We start from the raw sequence: 21,645 nt of genomic DNA on the forward strand, positions 1-21,645 counted from the left end.
CTGCAAAAAGTTGTTTGAAATGCATTTCCTGCCAACTCAGCCAGCACATTGACACCAACAATCTTCTTGACCCACTCCAATCGGACTTTAGGAAAGGCTGTAGCGCGGAAACAGCTATCCTAAATATAGCAGATGCCTTACAAAAACCTTTGGATGTGGATAGATGCTTCCTACTCAACCTTCTTAACCTATCAGCAGCCTTTGACATGGTCAATCACAATCTGCTTTTAGAATTGCTCCAAAAACTAATTGAAGCAAATGGTGTGGTTTTGAAATACTTTACTTCATACCTACATAACGACTCCCAACAAATAAAAATAAACAACTCGTCCTCTGATATTTCCTCAATAACCAGGGTTGCCCCCCCAAGGTTCAGCTCTCACAAAAGTTCAAAACTGGCTGTCACACAACCGCCTGAAACTCAACCAAGACAAGACAGAAATCCTTCACCTATCTAACAACGCTCAGAACCACCCAGGTCCAAGAAAGGCTAAACACAATTGACAATATCAATTGAAAATTGACTCCGGTTGTATCTTTCAAATCGCAATGAATCACCCTGGACCCTAGTCTAAGCATGAACCCACACATAAAAATACTACGAAAAGTGCATTCTACAAGCTATAATGCCTATGTAAAATCAAACAATTTCTTCCTCCGATGATCTAAAAGTTGGCACGCAAGAGATGGTTCTCTCAAGGCTGTTCTACGGAAATGCATCCTGACTGGCACTGCAAAGTCGCACTTAACTCCCTTAAGAGCCACTCTACATGCAGCAGCAAGGATGGCGACTGAAGTCAAAAGAAACAAACACATCGCTGCCTCCCTGAATAATCTTAAGTGGCTCCCAATAGAAGCCCGTGGCTGCTTCAAAACTGTCTGTCTCACCCACAAAATCCTCCACGCTGGAAAAGCAGTCTGCCTTGCATCCAAACTCACAAAGGCAGGCCAGTCAAGAAATGTAAGAAGCGCCAACTCTCTACTTCTCATTTCACCCAAAACCATAAACAAAAAGCCCTTGCGTGCTCTCTCTAGGGCAATGCCCCTAAAATCCCTCCCAGTACAAATCCAAACAAACCCCTCCTTCATGAGCTTCAAAAGACAATTAAAAGATCTTCTTGTAGTGGTGCATTCTAGTTGATGCACGTCACGTCATGACGTGACGTGCGGCGGCCATCTTAGAGATGCGCGCGCAGCTCTATTATGTGGGCGCGAGTCCGAGCGGAGCACAGCGCCGGCTCGGCGCTCTTCAGTTAGGAGTTAACTATATATATTAAAGAAGCGTTTTACCACCATCAGAGGCTCAGACTATTATTGGGCAGCAACCTTACAGTGGCGACGAGGTCGGGACGCGACCAGAACCCTCGGGGAAGACTCACGAAGCCAAGGCAGGCAGACCCGGGGGAAGGAACTGCAAGGAAGGAGCACAGCCACGAATGGTGACGCAGATAAGTGCATGTACTAAGAATATAAAACAGTGCAACTGAAGAGCGCGGCAGAGCCACAACACCAGACAGAGAAGTTAGTGAGGGGGTAGAGTGCACGCTATTCACAAGATACAAGAAAGCGCGCCAAACCCGGAAAACGACCCCACCACACCAGAGACAGCGAGCTGGCAACCACAAAGCAGGAAGAGGGGGCTGACACCGAGAGTCCCCGAGTACAACACTATAAGGCAGAGACAGACGGCACCCCAGGCAGCCCCACTAGTAAGGAGGACAGAGCATCCACAGGCAAAGGAGAAAGGATGAGCACACCGGCGGGGTACGCCATAGCGCCGGTCCAGTTCCTACCAAAACCAGGGGAGCCATTGATGAAATGGGAGGACTGGCGTGAGTACATAGACAACTTTATAGGGGTGTTAGAGGATGAGAACGAAGAGGAATTCACCTCTAAAAGAAAGAAACGCATATTGCTACTAAATCTGGGACCGGAAGGACTCAGGATATACAAGAGCCTGGTGCCCAAACAAAGAGACAGCACAGATGATGATGTGTACGCCCATGCCCTCGACGACTTAAATGAGCATTACCGACCAACTGTATGTGTGTCAGTCGACAGATTCAATTTCCAGCAGAGGAAGCAAAGGTCGGGGGAGTCGATCGAGGAATATGTGGCAGCTCTGAAGAAACTAGCAACCACGTGCAGGTACAAAGAGTGGGAGGAGGAATTTATCAAAGACCAGATAGTGATGCACACCTCCAGCACAAACGTCCAAGACAAGCTATGGGCGAGCGGAGACACCACACTCAAGGACGTGATGGTTATCGTCAAGAGGGCAGAGCTGGCACGTAGGTGCGCCGACGCTACCAAGAAAGACACAGCACCTGGCGCCATGGTGAACAAAGTATACGAAGAGGGACCACGGAGAGACCAGAAATACAAGGGCCCGGAAAGGAGAAGCCACAGCAAGGGGCAAAGCAGCACTGGACAGCAGGGACGACAACCCAACAACGACACGAGAAAGACGTGCTACAGGTGCGGGAGTTGGTCGCATGAGGCACACGACAGGAGATGTCCCGCGTTCAGGGCTAAGTGCTTGCACTGTGGCATCATAGGCCATTACGAAAAGGTGTGCAGGAAGAAATTGTCGAAGAATACAGTGCGTTACGTCGACCAAGAAGAGGAGAATCAGGAGGAGAGCCAGGATGAAGAGGTCGTCACAGTCCTGTGCATTTATGATCAGATACTAAGCGTGGAAGGGAAGAGGACAACAAAACCCATACTGGAAATGAAGATGGGTGGTATAGCCGTCGAGGTGGTGGCGGATACCGGCTCACCCTTCACCATAGTACCAAGAGCGGTGTGGAACAACACATTCAGACCCGTACTAGGACCAGAGTTGGAGAAACTGGATATCCGACCAGTCACATATAATGGTGATCGTATCCCCATGGCAGGGTTCCGGCTCCTAGAGTTCGAGTTCAGAGGTCGTTCAGCGAGGTGCAAACTATACGTCTCAGAGAAGGGACCATCCGTACTGGGATGGTTGGACCAGGGCGACTTGGGAATAAAACTAGACCCAGGAGGAAAAGAACAAATCCTGCTCACCGAACCAGACACCTGGCCAGACTTGACGAGATGGAAGGAGAGTTATCCAAAGGTATTCGGAGGCACAGTGGGGAAACTGGAGAAATTCCAACACAAAATCATACTCAAGGAGGACGCCAGTCCGGTGGCCCACAAAGTAAGGAATGTGCCGATTGCCGTAAGGGAGGCCGTCCAAACAGAACTCCAAGACTTGGAAAAGAAAGGGATAATTGAGCCTATCACTTGTGCAGAATGGCTCGCACCGCTGGTGGTAGTCATGAAGCCGAATGGAAAGGTCAGGCTCTGCGTTGACCTGAGGGAGTTAAACAAGAACATTGTTGTGGAAAAATTCCCCCTCCCGAGAATAGAGGAAATGCTGGCAAGAACCAGAGGGGTCAAGTGGTACTCCACCATCGATTTGACCTCCGCTTACCACCAAATAGAATTACACCCGGACAGCAGGAAACTCACCTCATTCATCACCCCGTTTGGCTGCTACCAGTTCCGCCGCATGCCGTTCGGACTGGCCTCGGCAGCCGCCGTGTTCCAAAAACTAATGCACCAGTTGTTTAAAGACATAACGGGCATACAATACTTCCAGGACGACATCCTGGTGATGGGGCGAGACAGAACGGACCATGATCAGAAACTGGAGAAGGTACTGAAAACATTGGAAACCAAAGGCCTTACGGCTGAATGGGCAAAATGCCGACTGGGCCTGGAGTCGGTGACCTATTTGGGCCATGAGATTGGGGCCCAAGGCATCACGCCAAAGGCAGAAAACGTGAAGGCAATTGCTGAGGCTCCGCCACCCTCCAACAAAGAGGAGGTAAGGTCGTTTTTGGGCATGGCGGAGTACTACAGCAAATTTGTGGTACACTTCGCTTCCAAGACACACCATATGAGGATGCTGACCAGGGAGAACACCAGCTTCCAATGGACACCTGAGGCACAACGGGAGTTCGACACGATCAAACAGGACGTCACAGGAGCAGTACCTCTGAAAGGATATGACCCACAGGGCGTTACAGTACTCACGACTGATGCCAGCGATAAGGGGCTAGGTGCAGTCTTAATGCAAGATCGTGGACAGGGGCTGATGGAGACGATCAGTTTCGCATCCCGGACATTAACAGCCACGGAAAGCAAGTACAGTGTAATCGAGAAGGAGATGTTGGCTGTGGTGTGGGCCACATCGAGATTCCGGCAGTTCTTATGGGGGACTCGTTTCTTGCTCAGGACTGACCACAAACCCTTGGTGAAGGTTTTAACATCTTGTGGGCACGCCAATGCCACCCCCAGGATATCAAAAATGACATTGAAGCTGCTCGAGTTCCGGTATGACGTGGAGTATATTCCTGGAAGTCAGAATCGGGTGGCAGACTACCTGAGTAGGGCGGCAGCAATGGAGCCAGGCGAAGAAGATCCCACGAGCCACAGTGAGTTGGTGGCCCTAATAGAGGACCAGGAAAAGATTATCAGCCACCAGGAGTGGATGAATGAATATGAGGAGGACGAGGTCCTGAAAGAAGTGAAAACCAACATTGTCAAGGGCTGGCCGGACAAAAGACACGTGGCTGAACAGGTCAAGCCATACTATGAAGTGAGAGAGGAACTATCAGTAGGAGATAGAGGAGTGTTTGTATATAGAGGGGACAAAGTGATTCCCCCAAGGAACTTAATCAATAAACTACTGGACATGCTACATGAAGGTCACCTCGGCATTGGGAAGTTAAAATTAAGAGCGAAACAGAACTACTGGTGGCCTGGCATGGACATGAGAGCAGAGAGGCATGTCAGGGAGTGCCCCCAATGCCAAGGGGCCGACAAAACACTAAAACCTTTGCGTCCCGCACTAGGACAGTTTGAGATTCCACAGAACCCGTGGGAGGAACTATCCATTGACATATTAGGGCCCATCCTTGACGATCAAGGTACGCAGAAATATGTGTGTGTGCTCATGGATCGATACTCCAAATGGCCGGAGGTGAAGGTGGAGGAGACTATGGACACCGAGAACATCCTAAGATTCTTGTCAGACACGTTTGTGAGGGAGGGCATCCCCAAAGCCATCCTCAGTGACAATGGCCCCCAATTCACGTCCGACAGATGGAACCAATTCATGCAGAGGAATGGCATCACGAGCAGACACACAGCCATCTATCATCCGGCCGGAAATGGTCTGGTGGAACGTTTTAACAGGGTGGTGATGGGTGCTGTCCAAGCTGCAATCTCAAACAACAAGGACTGGGAGAAGGCCATAGAGAACATGGTATGGGCTTACAGAATAACCCCAACGGGTACCGGATACAGCCCGTTCCAGATCTTGAGAGGGCGCGAGCCGTTCACCCACGACAATCGGGTCTGGAAAGAGAAAGTTATCACTAGTGAGTGGTCTCCTGCGATTGTACGCGCCAACCTAGAAAGGGCGCAGTCTATATACACCAACTACTACAACAAAAGGAAAAGCGTGAAGGGATCAAGATTAGAGCAAGGAGAGTGGGTCAGAGTGAAGCTGGCCACGCTACAAAAGAAAGGTGACAGTAAATACAGCAGGCCCATGCAGGTCAAAGAAGTGTATGATCGGGCGGCCTTACTCAGTGATGGGAACGTATGGTCCCAAGACCGCATGGCCAAGTGTAACAAGGTCTTACGATGGAACCAGATGGGAAATGACTGGGAAGATGGAGATGAACAGGACACTGAGCCGGGACAAGAGGCTGAGGGGCAGCGAGAAGGTAGAGGTGCTGCAGATGGACTCACAGAGGAAGGAAGTGAAAGTGATCACCAAGGCACGGAGGGGGAGTCACGAAGGGAGAACTCCGACGGAGTGGCAGCTGGAAGGAGAGAGGAAAGTAATGAGGAGGTGCAAAACCGAGGTCTCCCGGAGAACACTGCCAGAGTGACCCGGAGTGGTAGAACTGTGACAAGGCCCTCCAGGTATCGCGATTTCGAAATGGACAGTGAACTGTAAGTGACTTTATTGTTGTATGAAAAAGGGGAGATATGTAGTGGTGCATTCTAGTTGATGCACGTCACGTCATGACGTGACGTGCGGCGGCCATCTTAGAGATGCGCGCGCAGCTCTATTATGTGGGCGCGAGTCCGAGCGGAGCACAGCGCCGGCTCGGCGCTCTTCAGTTAGGAGTTAACTATATATATTAAAGAAGCGTTTTACCACCATCAGAGGCTCAGACTATTATTGGGCAGCAACCTTACACTTCTCCTCAATCAGCACCTTAACCCTTTGGTCTCTAGCGCCTAGCACACAACGCGAGTCTCTTCCTCGAATTATACATTATTTGCATTGTTTCTCTCTAGGAAATACTCTGATCCAACTTCCAACAAGCTTTCATTTTATACTCTATGTTTGCTAACACTACTTTGACAATGTCTGTAAAGTGCTCTGATACCCTCGACAGTTTCCAGAGTTATATAAATAAATAAATCTTATATGTAAGAAAAAAGAAATCAAAGAATCATTCCACAGTCCCCATCCCCAGCATTTCCAACGGCCAGAAGGCTAAATCTCGCCAAAGTAGTTAGAGAGCAGGAATCATAGCAATTTCCACATTCAAAATTGCACAGAAATAGTTCAGGTAAGTGAGATTGAGTGCAACAAGTGAGAGGTTCAACAAAAAATATACGATCGTTAGGAAAATTACTTTCCAACGTTTGAAACCAAGAGAGAATGGAACGCCAGCAGCATAGTTTTTTTACATTTGTAATTAATTATGAACTCATCCTGTGTCACTGTGGCTATATCCCGAAATACATCTCTTGCAAATCATTCTTGAACACTGATTTATGATCATGAACACTTCAAAATGTATTTACGGTTATTTTTGTACAGTGTTGGCTCACTTGGATTCTCTTTGCAGAGATAGGTTATTGTTGCAACAACTCACGAGAGTAGCACCCTTTCTCAGGCAGTATTTCAGGGAATCCTGTTTGCACTTACGTGATAGTAACAAGCATTAAGGGCAGCAGTTTTCTTTCAGCCTCGTCTTTCTTCCAGGCAACGTGATCAGGTTGGGAGCTGGCTACAATCTGGCCGCGGCAGAGCATGTAGGAGAGCGCACATCCTATTTGAATGTGTATTTACATTTGTACCAAGTTGAAGATTCCAAAGTCCATTCCGAGGATTTGTACAAAGAGCGTCCATTTTACAGACTTTTGCAAGTTTTTGATTCCACAAAGATGAGGACTGTCGCTTTTTCAGGTCAGCCATAGAGAAATAACAACCCAGCCCTGTGCACTCTCAAATATAATGCCTCCTAATCACAGGAGCGGCTCTTATTGGTGAAAAGAGGTGGGGGAAGGGTCCGGGGAGGGGAGGAACAGGGGACAATGGAGATAGAGTACAAAATTACAAAAGAGGTGGGGGGACAACGAAAATAAAAAAGAAAACTTTCCTGCTGCCCTCCAGCATCATAGCGTGCTCTTCCGCTCCTCTCTGCCCCTGCAGGCTGGCATAGGTACCCAGCCTGCCCTGCGGCCAATCCTGAAGCTGTTTTCACATGAAAATACTTTCAGGATGGGCCTCAGCACCGATGATGTGCGCTCCAGGACAGACTGGGCATCTGTGCCTGTTCTCTCCAGCTCAGCAATGCAGCTGGGGTTGGAGAGGGTCACTGCGCATGTGGTTTTTGGCTTGCCTGAGATCGCCGGCCAAAAACCACATGGTAAAGCCCACCACTCCCCTTTCAGCCTGGCCATGCCCCAAGCCCCAAGCCCAGCATAAGCTAAATAAAACAGGTTTAAAACCGGTTTTATTATCATCTTGTTTTTTAATTATTTAAAATGTTGGCTGGGGTGTGACGCTCCTCCACCATAGCGGAGGAAGCACAGCTGAAAGAATCTTTCATGTCAAAATTCATGGTCAAGAGGGCCCACCTCTCTCTTGGTCCATGCCCGAATCCAGGATGCCCACGGAGACTACTCATTGCTGGCCTGTTGAACTTCAGGGACAGTGACACGGTCCTGCATTTGGCGAGAGAGAGAGAGGCCCGCTCAGCTGGCAGGGATCCCTCCATCTCCCAGTTGCCGGACTTTACCGCGATGGTCCAGGACGCACGCTGAAAATACACTAGTGTTAAGGCCACACTGCGCAATTTGGGACTTCGCTATGGGATAGTTTATCCAGCCTGACTTCGAGTGAAGTTGAATGGCAAACCGCACTTGTTTGACGCTCCAACAGATGTGCAGGACTTCTGTCACCAATATTCTGTGGAGCATGCAGAGTTGTGGCGCGGCTCCACTGGAAGATCACACCAGATATTCACTCCAGCGCAGATCTCTTTTCTACTGCTGACACTTCTAGTTCTAACATTTCATTTGATGCACATTGGCAGGAACAGTTGACTCGTTCTCATTTTATTTTAGTTGCTGGCTGACTTTAAAGTACCTTGGACAATGTTTATTTTTAGCATATGGCAATCCATAATGCTTTTTCTTCCTACAGGATGTGGGGACCCTTTGTGGCGTTGCCACCCCCTGTGTGATTCACACACAAGTTGATTTGTTATCACTCTATGTTGAGAGGGATTTTGTCCTTAGTAATTCTGTTGGGGTTGAGTTCTCCCCGGTGAAACAAGACCGAGGTAGGCAGGGGGGAGGGGAAACATGATATGTTTAGAGCATGTTTGATTTTTTTCGGAACCACAGTTTGATGACAGTACCATACCACCTATCTCAGCTACATCCACTCTTGTCCTTAATATGCAATGATATCAAACAATAAGGTCCATCCCTTCACAGATATCACTATAATGACTTGAAACATACGAGGGCTGAATAATCAGTTCATGGGCAAACAGGTACTACAAAATTTATGACATGAGGCTGATATTGCCTTTTTACAGGAGACACATCTGTCCCTTATTCTATCACCCGCATTTGTATCTACATGGAGGCCCACCATTTTTTCTCCAGCTATAGCACGTACACAAGAGGAGTCTCTATACCGATACATACACTAGTGCCATTTCAACTTTCTGTGGTTCGCGCTGACACGGAGGGACGGTATCTATTAGTGGCGGGCAAGCTGTTAGGCTATAACATCCTGTTAGTAAACATATATGCGCCGAACACCAACTATCCGGAATTTTATCAACACATACAGGCACAGATTGACCTAGCTGATGCAGGTCATATTTGTATGGGGGAGACTTCAACATATTGTTTAACCCTGGTCTGGAAAGCACCCGAACGCCCCGAACACCAAGCCTAGCTTTCGGCATGCTTTACAGGAGCTTTGCGATACATGCACACTGGTTGATGCCTGGCATCAGCAGAACCCTCTCCAACCTGCATACACATACGGAGCTCTACACTGCCATTATAGAGTACTTTGACATAAACAAGGGGACCGTTGAATCAAGGGCCACCCTGTGGGAAGCCTTCAAGGCACATATGAGAGGGATGTGTATTTGCAAACATGCAGTGTTCATGCAAGACTTATATAACACCATGTCTCAAATAGAGAAGAAGCTAGCTGAACTAGACCAGTTCCAGGCACTACCAGAGTCACGGACACATTTAGACCGCTGAGCCTCCTTGTTGGCCGATTTTAAGGAGTGGGCTGAGAGAGAAGCTCACTATCTAAATATGCAACGACCAGGAGGTATGGAGAAGGCGAGAGGCTGGGTTGTACACTGGCTAGGCTGCTGCAAACCCCAGTGGCCAGTCCTACATATCCACCCTCTGACGTTCAGATGGCACATATGTTACTGATGCAATAGCTATTCAGAATGAAATACTTACCTACCATACTTATCTGTATACTTCCGTGTGACAGAAGATGCGACTAATAGAGCTAGATAACTGGAGGAAATAGCTATGGTGTGGCTTAGCATCGCACACCAGCAATTCCTTGAGGAGCCATTCACGGTAGAAGAAATAATTCAGGCTATAGAGTTTATGGATGGCTAAAGGATACTGGGCCTCAACGGTTTCTCTGGGATTTTCTTTAAAACATATAAACACCTGCTAGCCCCACATCGTTTAGAACTCTACAGGGAAGCACTGAAACACTGCATACTCCTGCCCACTTTCTGAGAAACGGTGATCATACTGCTCCTCAAACCCGAGAAGGAACCACAGCAATGCAGATCTATTGGCAACTTTCCTTGCTGAACTTCGATAACAAAATATTAGCAAAAATTATAGCGACCTGCCTCTCACTCCTAATGGAACAAATAATATCACCTGCCCAGTAGGGATTTGTCCCACTCAGATCGATTGCCTTGAACCTACGCACACTCTTTGCTGTGCTACACAGACTATTCCCCTACTTGCAAGCTGTGGCGGCACTATTAGACACTGAAAAGGCATTCAACTCACTGGAGTGGCCTTTCCTGCATAATATGTTGCACAAAATGGGTCTTCCTCTAGGTTTTGCATCCCTGATTACGATGCTGTATACACAGCCCACCACACACATTTGTTTGAATGGGACACTGCCAGCTCATTTCACCCTATCACGGGGAACTAGACAGGGATGCCCTCTGTCACCCCTATTATTCATTATAACCCTATACCATCTGATACGTCTTTTACAGGCAAACCATCTTCACACAGGCCTGCAATTTAAACCTGGTCTGCTCCTAATCACACTTTAAGCTGATGATATCATCCTCTATGTGCAGCACCCGAGAAAAAATATGGCACCTATCCTTCAGGAGATAATACGGTATGGAGCCCTATCAATTGGGAAAAATCCGACCTATTCCCCTCAACGGCGGCGGCGAGTATGACTGACAGTGAATTCCCTTTGCTGTGGTGCGATGCCTCTACCAAGCATCTGAGCAAGTCTTACGCCTTAACTATGGCCCTGCTATGGATAGAGTGTCAATTCGAGTCGAGCTCTAGTTACAACTACCCCCTTCGATGGCGGGCCATATAGCCATCATAAAAATGGTAGTATTACCTCAGTTTTTGTATCCCTTTCACAATATCCCTAACCCGCTGACTAATGCCTTCTTTACGACACTTTGTACTATCCTTACTTGTCTCATCTGGGGGGCAGACAGCTGAGGACCAGATGAGACACAATGGTCCTCCTGTGTGAGCGTGGAGGATTTGGAGTCCCTAACTTCTATCTTTACTATCTGGTGGCACAATGTAGTTTTACTCACCATTGGTACCACATGGATGCTCGTATACCCTAGGCCAGACCTGAAGCCGACTTGGCTGCCCCAACACCATTGGCAGCAGTCCAGCCGGCTGGATTGCCGTGTAATCCGAATTATATCCAAACAGTATCCACAACTAGCTGGGCCTGGAAGCAACGGATGCATATGAGGGGTAGCCATTTATTGTATTCCCCTGCACTCCCCTTAGCTTCTAACCCTTGGTTGCCTATTACACAAAACGCACTAGTCCAACGCACCCTTTCTCATTGAGTACAACTGGGGACCTTCACCCCAACGGACATGTACTCTCTTCCCCTTCGATGGACCACTCTGTGTTGCAGCATCTGCAGGGGGCACTTAGAGCCCAGATCCCAAGCTACCCCTTAGAGCCAGATGAATTCCCTCCCCTGACATGGATTATCAAAGACACTGATGGGGATCATTTAATCTCCCAACTTTACCATGCCAGCCTGGCCTTACTCCCTACCCGAGATGGCAAACTACGTGCTGTCTGGAAACAGGATCTAGGAAACCCCTTATCCGACCCACAATGGAACACATGCTGCGCACAAATGCCACTAGTGTCCCTCAACCATCACTATAAATTATTACATTTCAAATTCCTCTGGCACATATGCTACACTTGCGAAACTATACCAAATAGATCCAACTCGCTCCCCCACAGCATTCCAAATGCCACTTCCCATTAGCGGACTTTGCCCACATGACGTGGACTACCTGCAGTAAGATTGCATCATACTGACGGGACATTTTCTCCAAATTAGGCCTCATGACTCAACTCACCATTGAACCCTCCCCTCTACTAGCACTCTTGGGATACATCCAGAACATCCCTAAAACATCATGCTGATTTGTTGCTATTGCCCTACTTCTTGCCAAAAGAGAAATGGCTATAAACTCGGGCAGCAAACAATCTCCCACTAAGAATGCAAGGCTCAAAAGCCTCACATACTGTGACACAAACAGCGAGCTCTTTGTAATCTACAGTCACCCACTTCCAGGCCCCTTGATATCTAGCAACCATTGCGGTTCTACCTCCTCACACTCGTCACCACTGCCAATATACACTCCCAGTACCCACCTGTAATATATGTATTCACACCATACCAGAAGAGAGACCTAGTCATCACACATCTGAATTGGGAGCACCCCCTGCCTACCTCTTGAAGAATTCACTTTCCTGATGCATGCACAAAATAATGTACCAAATGATGACTACTTGATGTCTGTAATATTTGAATGACGAAACGCAATGTATGTCATGTAACTGTAGATTGCTCTATATTTAAATGTAGTACTGTAACAAAATATGAAAAATAAAAGTTCTCAAAAAATTGTGGGATGTGCATGTTCCTCACTCAAAATAAACAACAAAACAAAACCATTAATCAAAAGCAAAAAATATTTTGGGGTTTCAAAAAGCACACAAAAAAGTAGTAGTTCTAGCAATGAAGAGAACTACTTTGTGTAAAGCTCAATTTTCACCTCATTTAAAAGCCTAGTCACAAAGGTAAATTTACTTGTGAGTAAATCTATATGTAAAATTTACTCTTATACTGTATAGCAAATTTACACTCAGAAAATGATGAATTGCCAAAAGTACTACATTTCTCACAAAGTGATATGCCCCCCGCCCCCCATAACAGGGGTTGAAGCGAAATGTACTAGTAGAAATTTACCACTAGTAACTTTTCACACAGAGGCAGGGCTGTCTCCCTTTGGAGAGTATAGGGACATTTAAAAAAGATAATGAAACAAACAAAAATTGGAACAAATAGCTTTGTGTTAAATATTAATGTAAATTAATCTTATATAATACATTTTATATATTGAAATATAATTATTTTAAATACAGATCACTAACATGCTACAGCACTATTTAATTTAATATTTAATTTAATTCATAAAAATTTAATTCAAACATTTTCTTTTATTTGTTTTTAAAAACACCTAAAGTAAAATGCTGATATTTATGTTTTAAAAATTACAAATTAAAACTTTGTATAGCATTCAAAGAATAATGTCTTAAAACATGAAACATAATTAATTTAAAAGAAAAAGTGGTTATTAAAATAATTTATCATAAAATAGTTTTTTAGTGTATCTTTTTAGATACTAAATGAATATACATTTTAATAATTCAAAATAAATGTAAAGACATACATTTATTTTCACATTATTTTCTATGGGGTTCTGTTTTAAGTTCCTGCTGCCACTATTTTCTATGAGAGGGTGTTGCAGTACCAGTGCTTGGTAAGTGATTTGCCCAGAACTACAGGATGTTGAGTGTCGTTGCTGAGACTCGAACCCGGTTCCCCAGCTTCGAGGGGGACCGTTTTAGCCGTAAGGATACATCCTCTGTGCATTTGTACCGTACGTGGGCTCGCATTTAATCAGCTTCTGTTTATGAGGAACTTGTTTTTGGAACACAACAGCCCATTCGTTGCCGTCACACGTGATAATTAACTTTTTGCGACTTTTAGCAACTTCCTTTCCGATGTTGCTGTTGTGCACATTGGGTGCACATCCTAACTGCACGGCAAGGCAGTCAAGAATTGTTTGGAGAGAAATTGGTTGGCCGCCTTAACTTCAGCACTGTACACTGTTGCACTAGTGTAAGTTTTTTTTTTTTTTTTGTGTTCAAGTCGTTTTTATTCATAAAACAGAAAGCAAATGTACAGACATTAATGCGATACAGTCATGTGAGTACACTACAGTGGTCAATGAAAGTAAGAAAGTAAGAAGATATGAAGATAAGAAAGAGAAATAAGAATAAAATAAGAGCAAACCAGATCCACATCGTCATCACTGATTAACATTTGACAATCATACAGTCGGTATTGATACTTGAGATGGTAGTCCATACAATAAAGTGTCAAATGGTTGATCATGGGAATCATAGTTGACATTCAGCAGTACAATAGCACAATACAACATGCTTATGATAACAGTGTAAATTTTTAATAACGTACTATTTAATGCTATATCTGCTCATTTACGCAAGAGGCTTATACTTGTATAAACAGGGAAAGCGTGTTTCATAGCTTACTTTTATAATCAATACATGTTTAGTTGCATAAATGCTGATTATGTGTGTTTGTGTACACCTGCGAGCTGGATTTTTACCGGTCTGGAACACACTGCACTACAGTAACCGGTATCCCAAAGATTGGCTTTTATTTTTTATTTCTTACATTTTATGAATGCAACTAATTTAGCACGCGTTTGCCAACTTCCTTTGGTGATAATATAGGAATAGTGGAGTTGCTTGTACAACTTTTCTTTGGCTTGGCACGGATCTCTGTGCATGTTAATGCTGCTCCTAGGCCACCTGCAAAGCTAACTGCTCTACACACATGTCCCATTATGAAGATTTATCACATGCATCCCATTGTTTTTCAAGGAAACACTGCCATTTCCAGAGGTTGGCATATAATATTATACCAAACAAAATATTTTCAGTCTCTGATCTACAATATAAAAATTACTACATGCTCACTTGTTATCAATCGCTATTACTTTTTGAAATGGTTCACAAAAGTCACATGTACAGAGCCCAGTAAATAAAGTATGTTAAATTGTTACTGAAAACGCACGTCTTTGTGGTAACCAGGTGTATCCAGCACTTTACTCTTAAAGTGTGATTTGGGTCTGTTCTTGTTCATGATTCGATGACTTTTTCATCTACTCAATTCTCTGCTCCTGATTGGAAGGTTTACTTCCTACGCCTATGTTTGTCCTGCTCATGAAGAATTTACATTTCAGCTTGCCTTTTAAGGGTTTGAGTTAATTTTTCCATTGCTGATATCTGGGATCTATTCTTCTTTGAAACAATTTCTAAGGAATCTCTGCTTTAGCACTTGATGCGACTGCATGTCCTGCTCTCCTCTCTCTCTTCTTCCAATCTCTCTTCTCTCTCTTTTTTTTTTTTTTCTTTTTTTTTGTCCTCATTTATCACCTTGGTTTCAAGTGAGGTCGCCATCTGGAACACTACAATCTGTCTCAGGTTAACAACCAGGCAGGGTATGGTTATACATGTCTCTGAATGGACCAACACCCTCAGATATGTTATGTCCTCAGGGACCGTCAAAACGGAAACCAAGAAGGGAGTGCAAACACTACCTTAGCCAGAAAGAGGTGCACGTACAACCAATATCTCCCATAAGATGAATTCGGGCTCTTCGGGTTCAATATAGCACCATTGGTGAGTAATCATCGGACCGGGGGAAAAAAAAAACGTTAAGTCAATGACCCCAATCCAATTGGTGCCAAAATGCTCTCTTAGCTGGGTTACCAGATGTTGCTAGATCAACTCTAGACACTTGCAAAACTGAGATCTGCCAGTCGATGTGTGAGGGCGGAACAGAGTCTTTCCACTTTTTGCAAATCTCTCTACGGGCATGTAGGATTGAATAAAACAGGAGACTTTTTGCATGCCCATGAACCTCTGCCGATAGCCCAAAGATGACAGTAGAAAGGTCTAGGGTGATTTGCCTTCCTAAGGATTCAGAGAGAGTGTGGCATATGGCATCCAAAAAAAGGAAACAAACGAGGGCATTCAAAAAACATGTGGGCATCTGAAACCGCTGGTAGAGCACATTTAGGACAGACCACAGGGTTCCCTTGTGAGAATTGTGAGAGTCTGAGGGGAGAATAGTAGGCCCTGTGGAGCGTGAACAGATGGTTTCTGCGTATCCATGCCGGCTTTACAAGATCCCACAATGTTTTGAATGAATTGCTCCACATATCCTTTACATTATGTCCTGGTATAGTAGGTCCCCAGAGCTGGTCTGGTAGCAAGAAGTCCCCATCAAGTTCCTCGATGATCAAATTGTACCAGAGGGAGACTTCCTTTTTGGCCGGTGGATTATCTACCATCTGGGATACTAAATGACTATAACCTCCAATAGGAAATCTATTTGTCAAGGATGGCCGAGCCAAGAAGGAATGAGTCCACCCAGCCATTTGCATATATTTAAACCTTGAGAGGTTAGGACCCACTCTATCTCTCAAACACTCCCACGGAAGCAAGCTACCCTCTGAAAATAAGTCCCCCCAAACTAGCATTCATGCCTCCTTAAGCGGAGCCACCAAACTATCACCCAGCCACAAAGGGCTCTCTGGAAGACCCCATAGAGTTGTCCTATAGCCATAATAGCTAACTTTTAAGATGACCATTAACTTTGCCCATGTTTTTATAAAACCTTGCAAAATCTTCAACTTAATTTTTTTAAAGAACTTTTGGTTGCCAAATTTAAACAAAAAACCTGACTGGCTAAGACCTTCCCCATCAAGCAAAGCTGAGAGCAGGGCTCCCACTCCCGAATCCACAGGCATCTTTAAAAGCATTCTAACATGCGAGAGTTGCCAGGCATACAGTTGCAGATCAGGGGCAGCCAGCCTCCCCTTCTCTCTACGCCTCCTAAGTTTCTTCCAGGCAATCCGCGTAAGGTGCCTATTCCAAATAAAGGAAGAGATATCCGCCTGTAGCTTCGTTATCATAGAGGGGTCAAAATAAAGGGGAATTGTATTAAATAAAAAAGAAACTTTGGGTAAGATGGTCATTTTGACCAAGTTTACTCTCCCTAAAAGAGATAGTGGTAGTGATACCCAGGATCGCATTAACTGCCGGCAATGCTTTGCTACTGCAGAAAAGTTTGAAGCTACTAAATGGTTTATGTCCTTCGTAATGTTTAATCCAAGATATCGCATGGAAGATCCTGGCTGTATGCTGATTTCACGGAGATCATCATTCCAGATTAAAACCTCGGTTTTTGCGGCGTTTACCTCATACCCTGATACCTCCCCGAACTCCTGTGCTACCTTCAATGCTGCTGGAAGTGCGGTTTGTACATCCGAAGAAAGGATAAGCACATCATCCGCATAAAGGGCTACCTTCCGCTCCCAACCACCATACGAGAAAGGCTTAATATTCATGTCATCCCGCAAGCGTTGCGCTAGGGGCTCGATATACAAATCGAATAGGAGAGGGGAGAGAGGGCAGCCCTGCCTCGTCCCCCTGGAGATGTTAAAGGGGCCCGATAGCGCTCCATTAACCATTACCCGAGCAGTAGGATTTTGATACAGGAGGCCTATGGCTCGCCGAAGCCCCCCCCCAATGTTAAATTTGGCCAAGGCCTCCGACAGGTAAATCCAATTCACCCTGTCGAAGGCCTTGGTGGCATCCAGAGTTACCGCAGCCAGAGGAAGGGATGGGGCAGTAGCCATATCCATGGCTCCTATTAAATCATATGTTAATTCATACAGCTGGCGTCCTTTTACGAACCCTTTCTGATCCTGGTGAAGCAACTCAGGAGCAACCCCTGCCAATCTCCTTGCCAAAACAGTGGCAAAGATTTTATAGTCTACATTTAACATCGAAATTGGCCTATAAGACCCATAGGAGGAGGCAGGCTTACCAGGTTTCAGAATAAGAGTAATGGAGGCGCCGTTCCAAGATTCTGGAGGAGGCTGACCGTCCATCAAAATTTGAATAAATAGAGTGACAAGGGGTGGAGTTACTTCATGTTCTAATAACTTATAAATTTCTGCTGGTAGACCGTCGGGTCCTGCCGCTTTCCCTTTCTTGCCACTTCGAATGGCTGCCCTAACCTCCTCCTCAGAAATCTCACTATCCAAGAGTATACTTTGATCAGCAGACAGGGAGGGAGATTTTACTTAGCCAATGCTTAACTTGATCAGGGTTGATGGATTTGTCTTCATGCTATATTTCTTGAAAAAAATCTCTAAAGGCTAATCTCTCATCCGAAGAAATCATGGAATCATTTGAGGCTATTGACACAATGTTGTTACGAGCCTGATCTGTTTTTATCTTCCAGGCCAACAGCTTCCCTGCGTCTTCCCCATATTGGAAGTGGGCCAATTTGCTGGCTTCCCATCTTTGCTGAACTCTCTTACTCAAAACTGAACCCAAGTGTGCTTTTAAGCCAAGCAGCTTATCTTGGAGTGGTTTTGAGGCTGCCTCCATAGAAGCGGGAAAAACATCGATATGTGATTGAGTTTTAGCGATGTCTATCTCAATGGAAGCAACCTCCTGCCTATATTGTTTAGAGCGATAGGAAACTCTGCTTGTAATAAGCCCCCTTAGGCACGCCTTAAGGGAGTCTCAGACTACTCCAGACACTGCCGAACCAATATTTATGATGATAAAACTTTGGATCTCGCTCTTAAGATATGAGACATCATCAGGATGTGAAAGAAGAGAACGGTCAAAAGACCAACCTCTAGGGGAGATACTGGAAGTCCCCTTATACTCCATGAGTATTGCAGAGTGGTCAGACAGATGTAAAGGGAGATAACTTATAGATTTGACAGCATCCGTCAGTCTCTGACTTATCAGGACAAAGTCAATTCTGGATTTATGATGGTATTTATAATTTCTAAAGGAAACGCCCTGTTGCTGTCCTGACCTTAATCTCCAAATGTCCACGTAACCATATTGTCTCATAGATGTAAGCAAAAAGGACCTAGATTTAGAAAGGGCCAACGGACGACTACTAGGAGTTTTGTCCAGGTGAGGGTCCAAGACTATATTGAAGTCGCCTGCCCAAATAGTTGGTTCCGGACATGACAGGAGGTGGGTAAAAATAGCCTGAAGAGAAGAGGGGTCATCGATATTAGGCCCATAGTATCCAACAAAGGTATATTGGACCCCAGAGATGACCACTGTGGTAATGACCCATCTGCCATCTGGGTCCACGATCTGGGCAACTAACCTGGCTTTAAGCTGTTTTTTAAAGATAATTGATACCCCTCTGATGTTAGTATTCTGCGAGGAAGACACCGCAAAGTCGATTCATCTATTTTTCTTCACTAAGGCAAGAGATTCAGCATGCGTCAGATGAGTCTCCTGGAGTATAACTACCTGTGCCTCCGAATCACGAACATACTGTAAAATTTTATCAGCTCTTGGTTTGGAACGCAGCCCATTAACATTCCAGGAAATGACTTTAATATACCCCATAAATTCTAATCCAATGCCTAACTAAGTACGCCTGCACAAAGAAAGTAACCACTCTACACCTTTGCAAAACTATTACCAGATCAGACAACAACTTATACAGTTGAACTAAAACAAAATGAAAAATGAGGAACGTTTTATATTTAAGCCTTAACCCCTCCCCCCTCCTACCTCTGTGACCCCCCCTCATCCCTTCACCCAACCCCTGGAGAACCCTTGCTATATCTAACCGGAGCAAGTCCAGTAGATAGCTACCCTCCCCGCGCTCCCGCAAGAGCTACTCCAACCCGAAACTCTAAGTGCAGAGTGCGAATGACCTGGAAATATACAAGATTCCCAAAAGTTACATTTCATCTTTTGCTATGATATTGATCAAAAGTTAATATATAATTAAGATAGCAATAGACTAAGCTAAATTAGACCAAGCTAATCTGTGATTTGATTTTAACTTTCCAGTGATAAATACATCATGAAACGTGTTCCCCCATTTTTTTTCCATTATGTATGTTTTTTTTTTTAACTAAGTCGAGGAACTCTTACTTTTACTGCCCAGAGTTAACAACAACTCATCCGCTGCCTGCACAGATCTTATATTAAACATTTTGTTATTGTGCATAACTTTTAAGGCAGCAGGAAACATCAATTGTGCCGAAGCACCCAATCCCGTGACAGCATCCAATAGCCTCCCAAATTCCCACTGCTTTTCCAGTGTAACTCTCGAAAGATCGGACCTTATTTGAAAAGTGTACCCCTTCCCCGCCAAGGATTTTTGTTTCAAGGCCAGTTTAAGAATATGATCTTTAAGAGAGTATGTGTGAAAGTTCACCAAGATTTTACGTGGTTTAGTCCTTTGGGGGTTGCGTCTGAAAGGGTCCCTATGGACTCGCTGGATATCAAGAGTGAGATCTCCCTCTGATTGATCTAAAGACAAGGACTCCTTCAGGAGGTGAATAACAAATTGCTTAATTTTAGACCCCTCTGTTCCCTCAGGGACATTAAGAATGCGGATATTGCTCCGTCTTGCATTATTTTTCAAAGTTTCCATTCTGTCCGCCAGTTCCATATCAGCCCTTTTAAGCCTAGTGATATCATCCTTGGCCTGGTCCAAATGTACAGATAACACAGCTACTGTCTCTTCTAATTTGCCTGTTCTTGATGTGAGACCATCGATTTTACCATCCAAGGATTCACAGTAATTTCTGATCTCCAACTGATTAGCCGAGGATTCCTCAAACCCCTTTTTTATATCGAGCGATAGGGAAGAAAACATGGCCACCAGAGAACCTACAGGGGCGCTGCACTCATCAGACATGGCATAGAGGCTACAATAGGGGTCCCCTGTCCCTGTAAGGCTTCCTGATCATTGTCCTTTCTGGGCCCCCCTAGAGCTTCAAGAGGTAAGCCTTGGCCTTGGCCAACAGATGGAACAAGCGTCGAGTATGCAGTATCAGAGAGCCCGGGCAAAGCTGGTAGAAAGATAGTTTTTTCGACCGTAGAAGCAGAAACAGACAAATCAGACAATGGCTCAGTATTTTGGACAGATGAAACAAAAGAGCCAATTAGCGCGGGGGAGGCAGCAGGATCGAAATCAAAAGTTGGGCCAGATAAGGAGGGAACTGTGGTTGAAGCAAGAGCTGACATAGCTGACAAGGGTCTATCCTCCGTGAGATCTAACACCTGAGGAATAACCTTAAAGTACGAGCGGAGAGAGGGCGTGATTTTTGACCCCACACCCAGGACCACTCCAAGATTCCTAGTGAGTTTAGCAGATCTTAGCTTCTTGGTCTTTACCTCGGTAGACAGATAAGATGAGGTTTTTTTTTTAACTGCGTCAGATCTCTCTGGGGGGCTGCGGTAGTCTTTGGACTCAGGAGCAACTTTTTCCAAAGCCTCTTTCTTTTTTCTCCCACGCTTACTCTTTGACTTGCAACTTTTTAGAGGTAACTGATATGAATCAGGCTGATGCCTGCCTGAGGGTGAATGAATCAGACTGGATTGAGGTTCACAGTTCCCCCCCCCCCTTCCTCACAGGAGATTGCAGCGGGTGCCCCACTATCTCCCTCCACAATGTCAGCAATGTCAGCAAGCGAGGGCTTAGGTAAAAGATTTTTTTATCTCACCTCGTTCTTTTGAATGCCGCTATAAGTCTTACCACCGGGGGCTTGCACGAGGCTTCATGCCTTTCTGCCCCTTCTCAGCTCCAGGGCGGCCACAGCCCACAGCCGCAGCCCTGGGGGAACCTGAATCTGCCGTGGAAGCAGGGGGAATCCAATCCTCTCAGGATCGCTGCAAACCGAGCAAGCCGGTCGTTGAACTCCGCTGATTGGCTCCGGCATGCGGAGCGAAGACAGACTCTATAGACGCTGGGAAAAAAAAGAACTCTCACGGACGCCAAAACACGCTAAGTGAGTGTCTCAAAATATACAAAACGAAGGATATTCCCCTCTACTTGGCTCTACGGTGAGAGGGGGGGGTCCG

The 21,645-nt window shown here is 45.4% G+C and overlaps 1 protein-coding gene across 4 annotated transcripts in view; it reads right to left on the minus strand.

The window, feature by feature from the left end:
• The window catches only part of LOC144753677 (C4b-binding protein-like), a 115,403-nt gene extending 94,097 nt beyond the window's left edge, over positions 1–21,306 (minus strand). The window contains exon 1 of one of the 4 annotated variants that reach the window (XM_078641284.1): positions 21,288–21,306. The gene's annotated coding sequence lies outside the window, so the exon portion shown is untranslated. Of the gene's footprint in view, positions 1–888; positions 910–6,991; positions 7,129–21,287 lie in introns of those variants that run through there. The other 3 variants (XM_078641281.1, XM_078641282.1, XM_078641283.1) reach the window with 3 other exon arrangements.
• Between the last annotated feature and the right edge of the window lie 339 nt (positions 21,307–21,645).

The sequence above is a fragment of the Lissotriton helveticus genome, chromosome 5_1 (assembly GCF_964261635.1).
Source record: "Lissotriton helveticus chromosome 5_1, aLisHel1.1, whole genome shotgun sequence".
NCBI classification, from domain to species: domain Eukaryota; kingdom Metazoa; phylum Chordata; class Amphibia; order Caudata; family Salamandridae; genus Lissotriton; species Lissotriton helveticus.